The sequence below is a fragment of the Phyllostomus hastatus genome, unplaced genomic scaffold (genome assembly GCF_019186645.2).
Source record: "Phyllostomus hastatus isolate PE091 unplaced genomic scaffold, TTU_PhHast_1.1 phas_contig_80, whole genome shotgun sequence".
Lineage (NCBI taxonomy): Eukaryota > Metazoa > Chordata > Mammalia > Chiroptera > Phyllostomidae > Phyllostomus > Phyllostomus hastatus.
The window spans coordinates 15,710,304-15,729,386 of NW_025333960.1; the positions used below are offsets into that span (position 1 = coordinate 15,710,304).

At 35.9% G+C, this 19,083-nt stretch overlaps 1 non-coding gene across 1 annotated transcript; it reads left to right on the forward strand.

The window, feature by feature from the left end:
* Window positions 1–249: 249 nt before the first annotated feature.
* On the forward strand, window positions 250–355 carry LOC123826516. Its single transcript, XR_006787080.1, has one exon. It is a non-coding gene; the product is annotated as a U6 spliceosomal RNA (small nuclear RNA).
* The last annotated feature ends 18,728 nt before the right edge of the window (window positions 356–19,083 follow it).

Sequence of the window (19,083 nt, forward strand, 5' to 3'; positions counted from 1 at the left end):
TTTGCAAACTTGCTAAAGTTAAATTTTTTTTAAAGATTTTATTTATTTATTTTTTTAGAGAGAGAAGGGAGGGGGATAGAGAGAGAGAAACATCAATGTGCAGTTGCTGGGGGTCATGGCCTGCAACCCAGGCATGTGCCCTGAGTGGGAATCAAACCTGCGACACTTTGGTTCGCAGCTCGTGCTCAATCCACTGAGCTATGCCAGCCAGGACTTAAAGCTACATTTTAAAAGTGCATTTATATTTGTGTTTGCTCCAGCAGAACATGTACTAAAATTGGAACAATAGAGAGAAGATTACCATGGCCCCATGTGCAAGGGTAACAAGCAAATTCATGAAGCATTCCATATTTTTTCCTAAATAAAAAAAGAATAAAAAGAGAAACATGTGCATTTATTTCCCTATTTGTAACCCTTACAATAGCACTGGTAACTACTCTGCCTGAGGTGGTAATATTTCCTGTAATATTTAAACACCTTAAGGAAATTTAAATGCATTATATTTATTCTTTACATTATATTTATTCTAAATACATTATATTTATTGTTACTAGGCTTTAGTAACAGAAAGCCTAATAACAGACATATTTTATTCTTGCTTTCCAACATAGGAAATATGAGCTCTAGGAAGTTTATTAGCTTGTCTAAGGTTAGCAATCAGCTGGGATTCAGTCTTAGGCCTGTCTGGCTCTCAAACCCTTGTTTTCCTTAGTCTAACATACCCTGCTGTGGAGTGGTCTATTAGAAAAAAATGCACATTATTGAAATACGTTCATGAAGGGGCTTATTATTTATAATCTTCTGAAATACAAGTCAATGTAATTGCCAGTTTAAATTTCTGTTTTTGTAATGCTTTAGATGTCAACAAGATATTGGTTGGATTATTCCTTGACCTATGTACCTTTTGCTTACTAAGTTTAATTTTTTTGTTAAAAATTTGGATTACTTTAGACTTTCTAGTAGGCACAACATTGTTATACCGTATTAACTTTAGTCAACACATCATTATTCTTATATAGACTTTTCAGGAAAAAATTAGTTATTGGAAGGCAATGAACTTGACATATATCCAAATAACAGCAAATTCTTAAGGTTGTACTTAAATGATTACCATTTAGCTATTCTAGCTTTGCATTAAAAGCAACTAGAGCCCTGGCTGGCGTAGTTCAGTGGATTGAGCATGGACTGCGAACCAAAGCACCACAGGTTCGATTCCCAGTCAGGAATGCCTGAGTTGCAGGCCATGGCCCCCAGCAACCGCACATAGATACATTGATGTTTCTCTCTCTCTCTTTCTTCCTCTTTCTCCCTCCCTTCCCTCTCTAAAAATAAATAAAGTCTTAAAAAAATGAAGATGCCAACAGGTCTGCCCCAGCTAGTGTGTGGCTCAGTGGGTTGGAGCCTCATCCTGTAAACAGAAAGGTTTACACACCTAGGGTGGGGGTTTGGTTCCCAGCCAGGGCACGTATGGGAGGCAACCAATCAATGTTTCTCTTTCACATCAATGTTTTTCTCCCTCTCTTTCTCCCTTCCTTCCCTTCTGTCTAGAATCAATTAAAAAAATTAAAAAAAAAGCAACTAGAGATGCTGCTACAGATTCACATATATGGATTAATACTGATGAAGAAGAATTATCTAACAGTCTAAATGCAGAGTTTTTTCCATACCTATTTAATTGCTTTCTCAAGGAGTCAAATGTCTTACAGGTATCTTATAATTAATCTTCACATCTCTTAACTTTTCCATGTAATTCTGATTAATGGGAATCAATAGTGCATGTTAATTATGCAGGCAAATGAAGTAGGCTGTATACCCAATAGATAAGAATCATTATGAGTTCTCAGCCTGGTTTCCCCACTTACCACTGTGTGACTCTAGGAAAACCATTAACTTTTCTGTGCCTCAGTTTTCTCCATCTGTAAAATACATCTGGAAAGCAGTAGAACACATTTGTTTGATGAATACTAAGGTTTAAATACATTGAGCTGACAAGTGTTTGGAACATAGAGCTAAATCAATGAGTCTTAGCTGTTATTTTAGGGAAATATGGTATAAGTAGAACTCTTTTGATCAATTTATTTAGGGAAAATATATATTTGAATTCTTCTGAGGCATAGAATAAACTTTAAAAAGTGAGTAGCATATGGTATGAAATCAAATAAAATGTTTCTAAAATGTGTAAACGCTTAATAATTTTCAGCCTAGAAAGTATTGAACCAGTTTGTTTGATCTATGAACACTTACCATCTATCCAGATGTGAATGCTTTCCCCTATAGGGGAAAGCACATAAAACCTTTCTTTACTCAGGCATTTACAATCTACTTGGGGAAGGGCAACATGTTCCTAGAAAAAATAAATAGAATATTAAGTGCCAAAATGAGTGGAAACAATAGGCATTCTGTGAAAGAGTGAGCATGGTGAACTGGAGTGGTATGGGGCAGCCTCATGGAGGGGGACAACTGAATTTCAGGAATTTGACTAGAGAAGATTTGTTAAGTGAGGAGGCGTTGTGGTACAAATAAGCCAAAAGCTTTATAAACATCAGTAAATGTACGATTTTGTAGGCTTGCCTGAGTCTGATACCACAGTTTGGGGCACATGTGATGAAGAACTGTTATTCAAAGTATACAGAAAAAGTTCAAACTCGACAATAAGAAAACAAACAATTCTATTTAAAAAATGAGCCATAGAGTTAAATATTCCCCTCACCAGAGAGAATGTACAAATGGCACATAAACATGTAAAAAGAAGCTCTTCATTTTATGTTACCAAGGACATGCAAAGAAGGGAGGTGGGAGGGGATAATTGGGAGGAAGGGGTGAAGGGTTCACAGGAATAACTATAAAAGACACATGGTCAAAACCAAGGGGGGGTGGAATCAGGGGAGAGAGGTGAGGATGGCTGGCGTGGGGGAAAGGCAGACAACTGTATTTGAACAACAATAAAGAAAAAAAACACCAATAAAATGCTCTTCTGCATCTATTAAAATGGCACAAATCTGGAACACACCAAGTGAGGGTGAGAGGTGGAGCAGCACATCTCATGCATTGCTGGTGACAACGCAATACAGCTACTGTGGAAGACAGTGTGATAGTTTCTCACAAATCTAGATATACCCTTCCCATACTATCCAGCAGTCACACTCCTTGTTTTTTACCCATAGAAATCAAAATCTTGTGTCTACAAAAAATCTACACACAGCTGTTATGGCAGCTTTGTTTATAATTGCTAAAACTTGGAAGCAACCAAGATATCCTTTAGGAAGTGGATGGGTAAGTGAACTGTGGTACATCTAAATAATGAAATATTATTCACAGCTAAAATGAACCAAGCTATTAAGACATTGAATAACACACTGGAACTTTAAATGACACAGTGAAGCCAGCCAATCTGAAAGGCTACCTACTCTGATGAATCCAACTATATGACATGTTGGAAAAGACAAAACTATGTAAGCAGTCAAAATATCAGGTTAAAAACTGACAGTAACCAGAGGGGTGGGGGGAAGGGATAATGGGGGAAAAGAGGGGAAGGAGAGTCAAGAAACATGTATAAAGGACCCATGAACAAAGCCAAAGGGGGTAGGATTGAGGGTGGAAGGTAGAGTTGGGTGGGGGAGGGGAACGTGGTGGTGGGGGGAAATGGAGACTACTGTACTTGAACAAAAATTTTAAAAAAGGGTCAGATTAAGGGGGTTAATGGTGATGAAAAGGCAGAGCACAGAGGATTTTTAGGATAGCGTAAGTACTCCATATGACAGTATAATAATAGTATAATTTGCTAAACCCATGGAATGTACAACAAGAAGACTGATGGTAATGTAAACAGAAACTTTGACTGATAGTGACGTGTCAATGCAGATTTGGCAATTGTAATAAATACACTCTTCTGGTATGGAATACGGGCTCTGGGAATGGCTGTGTGTGAGGACAAGGCGTATAATGGAATTCTTTGTACTTTCTGTTCAGTTTTGCTGTGAACCTAAAACTGCTAATTTTTTAAATAATTAAAATAATTTAAAAGAAAAGTATGAAAGTATAGAACAGCATAAAGAAAATAAAAATTACATAATTTTATTACCAGAGAAACGTCGCTGTCGCTGTCTTCCTATCTCTGCATCTTTGTCCTCTCTGTCTTTCTGCATGTGTAGTTTTTTATACCCTTTCCTGCACAAATGTACATGTTTTTTTCACAAAATTGCAATTATGTTGCCTGTACTGTTTTGTATTTACCTTTAAAATATATTTTGGGTGTTTCTTTCATCACATTAAGCATTCTGTTATAGTATACTTTTTAATGAGTAAACTCAGCTTGCTTGTAAAATGCAGGAAAAGAACCTAAAAAGGCATTAGGATCAAATAATGTTTTTGTTCATTTTAAGAGTAACCAAAACATATTTATGGGCTTAGGACTGAGGGAAATGAACCCATAAGTTGACTGAAGAGAAATATTTATTAAATAAATGAAGATAGAGATGAAATAAGTCAGGGAGACCCAGGCTATAGGACAGTGGAATTTAGCCTTGGGAATCAGCAGGCACATTTTCAGATGGAAACAAATGTACTTTAAGTTGCATGGTTGGTGATGAGAGCTCTGGCTGGTTATGTTTGCAATAAGCTGAAGGTAAAGTCATTTCTAACAAATAGGAAAAAGAGAAGTTAATTTCAAATAGTAATTGAAAGTTGGCATTATTCTTTAAGGCAGAGGGCTAGATAATTAAAAAGGAGATGAAGCCGTCATAAACTGGTACTCCACCTGAACTTAGAACACTTGGATATACCAATGATTCTATAGATATTGCTGAGAATTTGTTGCTACATAGATTTTATTTAAATAAATTATTTGAATTTATTTGATCTCCCTGTTCTCACACTGTGGATTTTTAAAATACTCTAAAATTTACCTGAAGAAGCCCTTTGTTGATTGGTTTGGTTATGAGGAAGGAGAGATAAATGTATCTTATTTCTGTGCAACTTTTTATTTTCTCCACAGACATATGACTCTCTGACCTTTTATCTCTAGGTATTACAATAAGGCTCAGACTTTTCAAAGATATCATATTATTCAACTGAATTATCCTAATTCCTTATTCAGAGCTACATAACAATAGACTTAAATATCAGCCCTTTAATCTTTGTTTGTTTGCATTAGTTGATGTTTAGGAAGTTCCTAATGAAACATTTACAGTATGTATATAATAAAAATATTGACTGATAAGAAATAAATGCTGAGTATTTTCCAGTCTTGTGTCTCTGTGACCTAGAAATTTCTGTTTGTTTTTGTTATATATTCAGGCTGATTCTGTAGTCATGGTAGCAAAATGGTTCCAGTACATATTTCTTTGTTGAGTTGGCCAAAACCATGAACTATGGTCTATCTGACACTGACCTTGGAAATAGGAAATTCCTATACTATTCTCAGGTCTGCAACAAAGTAGGTGTGTGGTTTTGGAAAGTTATTTTTCTTCACTTGTGGCTTTGCTTGATGAAATGATTCAACTTGATTGTTTTTATGGTACCATTCAAAGTCCTGAATTTCATACCTATATTTAAATTTGGTTGTAGATTGACCACCATGACATTACTGTGTAGGTTACATCAGAGGGCCCAATGGAAAATGACCACTGAAATGCACCCTGAAGTGACTTCAATAGTAAAATTGCTACTGGGAGTGTTGGTGTCTTACAAACACAATCAGTGGTTTTAAAGGTCAGCTATGCAAAGTTACTTACATTATGAATATGATTCTTTGAATATCAGATAATCCTCATATGACACTGGCTGAGTGTAACTGAAGATTATACAGTACCCAATAATCCTAGGAAATGGTCACACTGTACTAAAGGAAATTAAGGTAACAAAAACAATCAATTATGAGTCACTGAAGTGAGGTGGAAGGAAAGGTTGAAATGACATTTCCAATTTAGGAATTTTATTCATAGTCACTGAAACTTCCCAAGACTGTTTAGTTTTGGACTTACATGTTTTGGACATATTCTGAACTTCAAATCAAATTACTTAAGAGCATTATGTACTTCTATTCATTCCTTTGAGCTTATACAGTATGTCAGGGAAAACAAACTGATATTTTTTGGGAAAAACACAAAGATATATTCCCCACCTATTAAGGACTAGCTGGATGTTTAACTTACATATAGTGACTTATTGACATTATTCATTTCAAACAAAGAACTTAATGAGACAACTCTAAGTAAGTAATTCTAGAATACAACTTATATTTGAATATATTTCTATGTAGAATTTCTCTTGAGTAAATGCTGTTTCTGGTGTTGGTATGAAAACAAATACCCCTTTTATTCCTGAAAGATAATCTTATTGAGAAAAGGCATCAGATGATTAAAAACTTGTTTTCTAATATACCACTGTAATAAGGATATTCATGTAATCAATCAGTGAAATATACTGGGAATTCTTACATCTATTAAGGAACAGGGGACCAGCTGCATATTCTCCCAGATTACTTCATAAATACTTAATAACACATTCTATCATCTGGCTATTTAGTTTACAGCCATTTGGTCTGAATCTTATTTGCAATTGTGCCAACAATTTCTAAACCACTTCTGTCAGAACAAAGAGCCTTTGTCTTGCAAAAAATAAAACAAGAAGTCCACCAGAAATTCATGAATGTTTTACCCCTTTATAGTTTTAGGAGGGTGGATAACAGGAAAAAAAACTCCTCTGTGGAATTTCTTTAGAAGAAATTGAAATAAAATGTAGAGAATAATTTGCTTATCAAGTTATTGTTATACATGCTTGCAGGAAATTTCCATGGCAAAATTAGTAAATAAATGAAGGCAACTACTTTAAAATTTTGTCAATATAGCTGCTCTGAGGGGACTGCCTTCCAGTCAGCTTGTCCAAAAATAGAAATGAACAGGGATAGAAAGATTTGTAGACTTTCTATCCATTTTTTCATCAGAGGAATGTGGGCCTTCTTATTGTTAATATTTGATCTCTGCAAACTGTGGGAATGCCTGGCCTCTTAACAGCTTGCTGAAAAGCCAGACAAACTCACAAAGTTCCTGTCGTTTGTCTCACAAGCCTCTTATTTGATTCTTTGGGTTAGAATGCCCCGTGGAAGCCAAAATTTCATAACCTTTTGTACTTACTGGCATTTAAATCTTTTAACAGTCTACAAATTGAATTATTAAATAGTAATATAGACAGGGTTTCCAGACTAAATTGTGCACCTTTGTTACTTCTTTAGTTTGTCTCTTCCAGTTATATCTAACCAATCGTAAACCCAGACTAAAATAATAGGAGGAAATTATTGCAAACTAGCCAGCTGGACTTGAGAAGTGCATCATAAAAACTTGTTTCATATATTTTTCTGTATGAGTCTAAAATGCTTTTCTAACTGCTTGATAAGCCCTGGGACAAGCTCTCCAAATCTAATTGTTTCTTCATGTTCCTTTTAAAATAAACTGGAGATCTGTTTGCTGAAGTACCTAGAGGGGCATTTTGCCAGGAGCTGCAGGTTCTGGTCCTCCTGGGCCATTCCTGAGGAGTAGTTAGGCAATGGGCTGCCAAATGGAATAAAAATGTTTATGTTTTTATGAAATGAATTGTCACAGGCTGGGAATAATATATGTGAGGGCACTTTGTACATCCAAAAGGTGGGAACCCATTAAAAGGGAGTGTTATATCTGAATATTTAGTACCGTAAATAGTTTTTCCCTTTAAAAAATTTCCCTACTTTCCCCCCAGAGGCTCTAGGTGGAAATTCAATCCAATTCTTAGACATCTACTGAGTATCTACTGTGCAAAATGCATCATGGTGGATAGAAAGTAGAAGAAGCTGCCTTCTTTGTTTTTTTTTTTTTAAGATTTTATTTATTTATTTTTTAGAAAGAGGGGAGGGGAATGAGAAAGAGAGGGAGAGAAACATGAATATGTGGTTGCCTCTTGTGTGACTCCTACTGGGGTCCTGGCCCACAACCCAAGCATGTGCTCTGACTGAGAATTGAACTGGTGACCCTTAGGTTCCCAGATTGGTATTCAATCCACTGAGCCATACCAGCCAGGGTGAGGCTGCTTTCTGATTTTAAGAAGCATGCAATGAAATAGAGAAAGAAGCAAATGCTTATTAAAGTGAGTATAAAGCATAGTGACTAATCATTAAAATCCCTTGCAATATCTCCCAAAATATATACTTCTCCTTCCACAGTACTTGACACACACACACACACACACACATTTAATTACACATTCAAAGCTTACTTTGTCCTCCAGGGAAGAGACTAAGGCTTCTTGCTGTCCATTTCATCTCCAGTACTTAGCATAGACTGACATAGTGAGCACTCAATAAGTGTTTGATAATTACATTGACCTAAGTTCTTTATAAGCCATTCAGATTTGATATTTTAATGATAACTGTAGTTTTATTTGTAGGAACTGAGAAAAATCATTAGGGGAGACAGGAGAAACTTTAGTTATTTCCATGTTGGCTACTGGGGTAGGTGTTAGGTAGGATGGAAGTCTGTCCACTGTAGAAAAGCCTGTTGATTTTGCCTGTACCCATCCATTTCCCCTTCTACTAACATATTCTAATTCTGCTTTTGCTTTTAGGAGTCACTTGTTCATTGTATATCATCTTCTTGGCCTGTCAATTAAGATGACTCACACGTCCAAGCTACTGAATGCTCATGCCACTCAGATAATGTCCCTGGAGTTGAGTCTTTGTACTGAGTAACCCAGAGGATTTAACTGGAGGGATTTATCCTGACTGTTAGTTTTCGATTGCTATTATAACAAATTACCCAAACTTAGTGGTTTAAAACAAAGCAAATTTATTGTCTTACAAGGTCTGGAGGTCAGAAGTTTGACACAGGTTTCATCGAGATATAATTAAGATATTGACAGGGCTGTACTCCTTTCTGGAGACTCTAGGTAAGAATCCACTTTCTTGCTTTTTCCAGCTTCTAGAAGCTGCCTGAATTTCTTGACTCATGGCCCCCTTCCTCCATCTTGAAAGCAAAAGGCATGTCCTCACATTGCATCTCTCTGACTGTTTTCATTATTACATATTTGACTCTGCTTGTCTGCCTCCCTTCACCATTTTTAAGGACTCTTGTGACCACCTTGGGCTCACCTGAATAATCTGGCATCATCTCCTTATGTTAAGGTCAGCTAATTACCAATTTTCATTCCATTTGCAACTTTAATACTCCAATACCACAAAAGATGACATATTCATAGGTTTTAGGAAACAGAATATGGGCATTTTGAGGTGGCATTGTTTTGCCCTCTACACTGAGGACTGGTTTTTAGAATTCTTTTCAGATTCTGTAAAACCACATTTTATCCTTCCAACAAATTGCTCATTTTGTTTACTTTAGGTAGAATTGACTTTGCTTTGCTTTTGAACAAGCAATCCAAATTGATTCAATGCTTGTTAAAGTCTCTAGCTGATAAATGAGGCAGTTATCAAAGAAGTGACTTCAATCTCATTCTGCTTCTGACCTTGCTTCCTTTCCTGTTCTATTTTCAACAGGACATAGCAGTAAGACAAGGTTTTGAAGAGCTTTGTAGCTAGGAATCTGGCAGTTCCTCAGAAATAGATCCAAGGTAGAGATCTGGGGTTGAAATCTTCCACATGAAGGTGATGAGAAGTCTGCAGCTCAACCTACCTCTCATACATAGCAGTGAACAGGACTTCATCATATTTGTTCATGCAGAAAAGATGGGATGGATTAGGAAATATTTAAAACCAAGTTTACAAACACAGAAATGTAGACATTTTTTATTGTATACCTGCTGTATTTAAAGATATGAGCCATCAAAATTGATTTCTGCAAACTAGTATCTTTTTGTTTCTTATCTGTCCTTACCTGTTCACTTATGTACTTATCTGTGATAATAATATAGCCACTCGGTTTTATTTTCATTAAAGTTAACATAATATATATATAATTTTCCACACTTCACTTTTATCTTGCTTATATTTATATATTTGAATATGATTTTTATAAACAGAAAATAGGAACTGCTTTTAAAAAATCTAATCTGATAAATTCTGTCTTTTAATTGGGCTGTTTAGGCCATTTATATGAAATGTAATTGTTTATATCATTAGGTTTAAATTTATTTTGCTATTTTTGGTTTGTCCAAACTTTTATTTTTGTTTTTCTTTTCCTAGTTTTTGCCTTGTTTTGGATTAATTGATTACTTTTATGATTCATTTTTCTTCTTTCACTGATTTATTAGCTATAACTTTGTTGCTTTATAGTTTTCATAAAATTTAGAAGAATTTTGACCATTTAAAAAGTTAAGGCATTATTTTTTAAAAAGGAGTTTCAGATTCATAGTGAATCGAGGGGAAGGTATGGATTTCTCATGCACTCCCTGTCCTCCTTCAGTGCTTCCCCCATGATTGGCATTTCCAGTAGAGTGGTACATTTGTACAATCGATGAACCTCCATTGATTGACCCGTCATAATCAAATGAAGTTCATAGTTTATGGTTCAATCTTGGTATTGTACACTCTATGGTTTTAGGCAATGTATAATGATACATATCCACCATTATGGTATCATACAGAGTATTTTAATGCCCTAAAAGTGTTCTGCACCTTACCTATTCATTCTTTTTCCTACCCAAACCCTGATAACTGCTCATGTACGGTGTTTACTGTCTCCATAGTGTAACTTTGACCAGAATGTCAGATAGTTGGAATCATATGGTTTGTAGCCTTTTCAGATTTGTTTCTTTCTCTTAGTAATGTGCAAGTCAGATTTCTCCATGTCTAGTCATAGGTTGAAGCTCTTTTTTTTTTCACCCTGAATAATATTTCATTGCCTGGATATACCACAATTATTGACATATCTATTTGCCCACAGAAGCATATTTTAGTTGCTTCCAAGTTTTGGCAATTATGAATAAAGCTGCTATAAACATTTGTGTGCAGATTTTGTGTGGACATAAGATTTTGACTCCTATGGGTAAATATTATACCAAGGATGTGATTGTTGGATTGTATGGTAAGAGTATGTTCAATTATGTAAGAAACTGCTAACCTGTCTTCCAAAGTGACTGTGTATCATTCCCACCAGCAATGTATGAGAATTCCTATTTTTCCACATCTCACCAGCATTTGTGCTGTCAGTCTTCCAGATGTTTGCCATTCTAATAATCATGAAGTAGTATTTCACTGTTATTTTAATTTGCATATCCCTAATGACATATGTTGAAGAACTTCTTTTTGTATGCTTATTTCCCATCTGTTTATCTGTAGTGAGGGATTTGCTTTGGTATTTGACCCATTTTTTAAATAGGGTTATTTGTATATAAGCATGCATAATCAATATGTTGTTAAAATTATTTTTTTGAGGAAACTGTTATCTGTTAGATAAATTAAGAAAAAATAGAACATTTATTTTGTCTTCACTTATTCCTTCTTCATTGTTCTTCCTTTATGTAAATCTGAATTTCTAATCTATCATATTTTGTTTCTCTGAAGAACTTCTTTTTTTAAAAAAGATTTTATTTATTTATTTTTAGAGAGGGAAGGGAGGGAGAAAGAGAGAGAGAGAAACATCAATGTGCAGTTGCTGGGGGCCGTGGCCTGCAACCCAGGGATGTGCCCTGACTGGGGATCGAACTTGTGACAATTTGGTTCACAGCCCACGCTCAATCCACTGAGCTATGCCAGCCAGGGCTGAGGAACTTCTTTTAACATTTCTTGCAAGGCTGGTATTTGAAAACAAATTCTCTGAATTTTACTTTTTTTCCCAGAAAGCTTTTGTTTCTCCTTTACCTTTGAGGGATAGTTTTATAGGGTAAAATATTCTAGGTGGTATGTTTTTTGCTCTCAGTACATATTTCAGTCTATTCTCTTCTCGCTTGCATTGTTTCTGAAGAGTCAGGTGTAATTCTTATCTTCATTTCTTCCCATATAAGAAATCATAGTTTAATTCCTCTGGCCTCTATCAGAATTTTATTCTATATCTTTGATTTTCTGTAGTTTGAAAATGATATGTCTAGGTATATATTTTTAGGTATGTATCCTGTTGGTGTTTCAGAGCTTTCTGGATATGTGGTTTGATGTTTGACATTAATTTTGAGAAATTCATTAATGTTTAAAATATTTCTTCCATCCCTATCTTTCTTCTCCTTTTACTATTTCCCCTATGCATATGTTATACCTTTTGTAGTTGTCTCACAGTCTTTGGCTATTTTTGTTTTATGTTTTCAGTCTTTGTTCTCTTTGCTTTTTAGTTTTTGAGGATACTTTTGATATACCTTCTATATTCTTTCCTCAGCCAGTCTACTAGTAAGTCCATTAAAGACATTCTGATGTCTTTATCGTTTCATTATTGCTACAGTGTTTTTGATCTGTAGTATTCTTTGAATACTTTTGATCTCAGGATTTCTTAGGCTTTCCATGTGTCTGCTTACATTGCCCATCTGTTCTTGCATACTGTCTGCTTTATCCAGTAGAGCCCTCAGCACAGTATTCATAGTTGTTCTAAATTATTGGTTTGATAATTTCAACATTCTTATCATGTCTATTCAAATTGTGTTTTTTTTGCCTTTTGGTATGCTTTGTAATTTTTTCTTTATAGGCTAAAATAGTGTATCGAGTATAAAGAATTTCTGTAATAGGCCTTTAAATGTGGTGGTGAGGTGTGGGGAAGAGAAAGGGTAGAGTGGTGACTTCAAAGCTCCTTACATGAGGAGTCAAAAATTGTTTTGACATTATTTTTCAAAAAATTTTTTGTTTCTCCTCCTCCTTTCTTTCAAAACTCCAACAACGTGTATGAGGATCCTTAACATTGTTGCATAGTTTAGTGATGTTCCCTTTATTTTGTGTGTGTGTGTGTGTGTGTGTGTGTTTGATTTTGGATAACTTGTATTGTTGTCTTCAACTTCAGTAACTTTTTCTTTTGTGATGTCTAATCTACTGTTAATCCCAATGTTTATCCCTAGATGTTGATTTTACTCTTTTTTATATCCTCTATTTCTCTATTTAACTTTGTGGACATACTGAATACAGTTATAATAATTGTTGTAATGTCCTTCTTTGTTAATTCTAACATCTGTGTCCGTTCTGGGTCAGTTTCTACGTACTGATTTTTTTTTAAGAAGAGCTCTTTTTTAAAAGATTTTATTTATTTATTTTTAGAGAGGGAAGGGAGGGAGAAAGAGAGAGAGAAACATCAATGTGCGGTTGCTGGGGGCTGTGGCCTGCAACCCAGGCATGTGCCCTGACTGGGAATCAAACCTGCGATGCTTTGGTTCGCAGCCCGTGCTTCTATGTACTAATTTTATTCCAGGTAATGGAATAAATTTTCCTGCTTCTTTTTTAAAATTCTTGTTTACATTTTTTATTATATTTTTTCATTACTATTTATCCCCTTTATGCTGTCTTCCACCGCCACCCACCTACCTGCCTACCCCCCCTGCAATCACCACACTGTTGTCCGTGGGTCACCAGGCATTGTAATTTTTCTTTTGTTGAGGCCTGGGTATTTTTACTTGTAAATGTTATTGAGCTTATTTTTTAGATGGAATTAATTTACTTGGAATCAGTTTGATCCTTTCAGGTGTTGATTTTGAGAGTTATGTTATAGGACCATGTTAGTGCTCAGTTTAAGGATAATTGTTTTCTACCAGTGAGGCAATAATTTTCTGAGCACTTTGCAAAATACCTCATGAATCATGAGGTTTTCCAGTCTGACTGGTGGCAAAAGGCACTATTATGGGTGCTGTGTGAGCACTGGGCTCTGTTTCTTTTATTCCTCTGGGTTGTTTGTTTTTTTCTTTCTTTCTTCACTCTATATAGTTTCTGAACACGCATGCACTGATTAACACTTAGCTGAGTTCTTAAGAGAAACTTTCTGTAGATTTCTGGAATTCTCTATTTTTGTAGTTCTTAGCTCTCTATTATTGTATTCTACAAACTCTAGTAGCCCATATCTTTCTTTAATATCAACTTTGTCTCCTCTACTTAAGGAATCTGTTAAACTCCACCTGGGTTCTCTTTTGCTGTATTGTGACCTGGAAGATCTTTCAAGGTAGTTAGCTGAAGTAGTTGTAAGGGTCACTTTATTTCTTTCTCACCTTAGAGATCTCTGTCTCCTGTCTTTCATTGTCTGACATTTAAAAAATTTATTTTAAATATTTTTTTAAATATTTCAATTACTATTGAAATACAGTATTATATTAGATTGAGGTGTATAGCATAGTGATTAGATATCTATACAACTGTGAAATAATCACCTGATAAATCTAGTATCCATCTAACACCACACATAGCTATTACAATACTATTACCTATGTTATTAGTCTGTACTTTAATATCCCCATGACTATTCTGTAACTACCAATTTCAACTTCTAAATCCTTTCACCCTTTTCTCCCATTCCTCCAACCCTCCTCCCATTTAGCAGCCATCAAAATGTTCTCTATCTATGAGCCTATTTGTGTTCTGTTTGTTCATTTATTTTGTTTTATAGATTCCACATATAAGTGAGGTCATCTGGCATTTGTCTTTTTCTGTCTGACTTATTTCACTCAGCACAACATGTCCATGCATATTGTCACAGATACAAGATTTCATTCTTTATATAGGTGAGCCATATTTCATTCTATATGTTCACCATACTTCTTTATCTATTCATCTCTTTATGGACACTTAGTTTGCTTGCATATCTTGGCTATTGTGAATAATGCTGCAGTGAACACATGGATGTATATGTCTTTTTAATGTAGTGTTTGGGTTTCTTCAGACAAATATCTAGAAGTGGAATTGCTGGGTCCTTCTTTGTCTCTTTTTATAGCCTTTGTTTTAAAGACTATTTTGTCTGGTCTAAGTATTGCCACCACAGCTTTTTATTTGTTTGTTTTCATTTTCATGAAACAATATTTTTCATCTCTTTACTTCCCGTCTTTGTGTACCTTTTGGTATGAAGTAAGTCTCTTGTGGACAGCATATGTAAGGACCTTGTTTTGTTATCCATTTGGCCACCATATGTCTTTTGACTGGAACAATAATTCACTTGAATTTAAAAAGTAATTGTTGATAGAAATTATTTATAGCCATTTTATTACTCACATTTTTTATTCTCCTCCTCTTTCTTCTCCTTTTTCTTCTTCTTTAATAAGGTCTATTAACATTTCTCATCATACTGGTTTGTTGGTGATGAACACCTTTGGTGTTTTCTTGTCTGGGAAGCTCTTTATTTAACCTTCAAAAAATGATAGCTTTGCTGGGAGAGTAATCTTGGTTGTAGGTCCTTGCTTTTTTCATCATTTTAATATTTCTTGCCAAACCCTTTTAGCCCACAAAATTTTTGTTAAGAAATCAACTAATAGTGTTAGGGAGTTTCCTTGTAGGTAACTAATTGCTTTTCTCTTGCTGCTTTAAGATTCTCTTTGTCTTTACCTTTGGCATTTTAATTACGTGTGTTGGTGTGGGTCTCTTTGGGTTCATCATGTTTGGGACTCTTTGTGCTTAATGGACTTGTATATCTATTTCCTTACCGGATAAAGGAAATTTGCTACCATAATTTTTTCAAATAGGTTTTTAATTCCTTGCTCACTCTCTCCTTCTTATGGTACCCCTATGATGCAAAGGGTGGTGTGCTAGAAGTTGTACCAGAGGCTCCATAAACGATCCTCATTTTTAAAAATCTTTTTTATTTATACTGCCCTGATTGGATGTTTTCTGCTTTTTGTTAGAGTCCAGTTTTATTTTTAAAATATATTTTATTGATTATGCTATTACAGTTGTCCCAATTTTTCTCCCTTTGTCCCCTTCTGCCCACTACCCTACTTCCCTCCAGCAGTCCTCCCCTTAGTTCATGTTGATGGGTCATGCATATAAGTGCTTTGGCTTCTCCATTTTCTACATTATTCTTAACATCCCCCTGTCTATTTTGTACCTACAAATTATGTTTCTTATTCCCTGTACCTTTTGCTCCATTCTCTCCCTTCTCCTTCCCACCTGAAAACACTCATAAGGATTTCCATATCTATAATTCTGTTCCTGTTCTGGTTGTTTCCTTAGTTTGTTTTCTTAGATTCAGTTGTTGATAGTTGTGAATTTGTTGCCATTTTAATGTTCATATTTTTTATCTTTATTTTCTGAAATAAGTCCCTTTAACATTTCATGTAATAATGGCTTGGTAGTGATGAAGTCCTATAGTTTTACCTTGTCTGGGTAGCACTTCACCTGCCCTTCCATTCTAAATGATAACTTTGCTGGATAAAGTAATCTTGGATGTAGGTATTTTCTTTCATCACTTTGAATACTTCTTGCTAGTCCCTTCTTGCCTGCGAAGTTTCTTTTGAGAAATCAGCTGATAGTCTTATGGAATCTCCTTTGTAGGTAACTCTCTGCTTTACTTTTGCTGCTGTTAAGATTCTCTCTTTATATTTAACCTTTGGCATTTTAATTATGTTGTGTCTTGGTGTGGTCCTCTTTGGGTCCAACTTGTTTGGGGCTCTCTGGGCTTCCCGGTGTTGTATGTCTATTTCCTTCATTAAATTAGATAAGTTTTCTTTCATTACTTTTAAGTATATTTTATTGATTATAAATAAAATATTTATTTATAAATATTTATGCCTCTGATTCTGTGTGAAATGACTTGCTGACCACAGAATAGAGACCCCTAGACCCCTAGAGAACCCTAATGCTGCCTGCTTCCCCCACCTAGGAAGTTAAGGACAATTACAGTTGTCCCACTTTTTTCTCCCCTTTATTCCCCTCCACCCTGAACCCCACCTCCTATCAGTATTCCCCACCCCTTAGTTCATGTCCATGGGTCACACATATAAGATCATTGGCCTCTTTATTTCCCCTACTATTCTTAACCTCCCCATTCCTATTTTGTACATACCAATGACTCTTCTTATTCCTTGTACCTTTTCCCCCATTCTCCACCCCCACTCCCCACTGATAACCCTCAATGTGATCTCCATTTCTCTGAGTCTCTTCCTGCTCTACTTATTGCCTTAATTTGCTTTTGTTCTTTTAGGTTCAGTTGTTGAGGGTTGTGAGTCTGTTGTCATTTTACTGTTCATAGTTTTGATCTTTTTCTCAGATAAGTACCTTTAACATTTCATATAATAAGGGCTTAGAGATAATGAACTCCTTTAACTTGACCTTATCTGGGAAGCACTTTATTAGCTCTTCCATTCTAAATGATAGCTTTGCTGGATAGAGTATTCTTAGATGTAGGTCCCTATCGGGAGCCGACCAACAGCAGACCCCTGACACAGTCGGGATGGGTGAGATGCATCTGCACAGCAGAGGTGACTGTGGCCGGATCTCCTGTCTATCTCCTCCTGTATGCCTGCCCCTGCTAGCAATAGGTGGTGGGATTTTTGGATACCTGTGTGTTATAACAAAAAATCTGCACGATGCCTCTGATTCTGCATGAAATGACTTGCTGACCACAGAATAGAGACCCCTAGTAACCCTAATGCTGCCTGCTTCCCCCACCTGGGAAGTTAAGGATAAAATTAAACTATGGGCAAGCCAACTTCCAGAATGCTGAAGGAAACTGTTGCTAGGAATATTTCTTAAGGAGTCACCTGCAAAACCTTAAGATTTATTAGAGCCACTACCCCTCCCACACCTTGAACAGGAGTGTAAAGAAGCAAGGAGTTCTAGTTAAAAATAATAATCTCAGTACATGGAAACAAATACAAAACATGGTCCCCGCAAGATGTATAAATCAAAAAACCTGGGCAAAAAACTAGTTACCTAACCTAGACAAATCTAACCTTAATGGACAATAGCTAATTTCTATATAACCTATAAATTACCCCTTGCACCTTTTTAATTTAGACCAATCCCTAAAATCTTAATAGACACATAGTTACTAATTGGCACCTGAAAGTTGGTGCCCCTATAGCTTCATTGGCTATCTGATTAATGACCCTCTTGGTCAAAATAACCTTTGTTTAATAATAACCTTTGTTTGATCTGTGGGACCTCCTGTACTTTTTGGTTATTTCTTTGTTTACATAATTGATCTGTAAAACCTTCTGTATTTTTCAAAATTATTTCTATGGTAACTGTTTCTGTTTTAATAATCACACTATGCATTGAATGTTGTATAACCTCCCCTATAAAAATAAAGATCGATTTTTCTTGGTGAGTCAGTCAGGCACTAAAAGCCTGGCTGTCCTCCAGCATCCCACTTGGTGTCTCGCTTCATTCATTTCTCCTTAGCTGTGCATCCTTCGGGGACCCTGAGACCCTGCCGAGGCTGGACCCCAGTAGGTCCTTGCCTTTCATGACTTCAAATACTTCTCTCCAGCCCCTCCTTGCCTGTATGGTTTCTTTTGAGAAATCAGCTGATAGTCCCATGGGAACTTCTTTGTAGGTAGCTCTCTCCTTCCCTCTTGCTACTTTTGAGATTCTCTCCTTATCTTTAATCTTGGCTAATGTAATTATGATGAGTCTTGGTGTGTGCTTCCTTGGGTCCAACTTCTTTGAGATTCTCTGAGCTTCCTGGACTTCCTCAAGTCTATTTCCTTCACCAAATTGAGGAAGTTCTTCCTTCATTATTTTTTCAAATAAGTTTTCCATTTCTTGCTCTTCCTCTTCTCCTTCTGGCATCCCTATGTTTTGGATGTTGGAATGTTTAAAGTTGTCCCAGATGTTGCTAAGCCTCTCTTCATTTTTTTTTAATTCTTATTTTTTTATTCTGTTTTGGTTGAATGTTTATTTCTTCCTTCTGGTCCAAATTGTTGATTTGAGTCTTGGTTTCTTTCCCTTCACTGTTGGTTCCCTGTATATTATTCTCTATTTCATTTTGCATAGCCTTCACTTTTTCCTCTATTTTGTGACCACACTCAACATTTCTGTGAGCATCCTGATTACCAGTGTTTTGAACTCTGTATGTGATAGGTTGGCTATCTCTTCATCACTTAGTTCTATTTTTTGGAGTTTTGATCTGTCCTTTCATTTGGGCCACATTTCTTTGTCTTGGCATGCCTGTATGAGTTAAGGGTTGGAGCCTTAGGTATTCACCAAGGCAGGGCAATGTACATGGCTGGGTTGTTGCACTGTATTCAGAGAGGGGACAATGCTGCTTGCTTATCTCT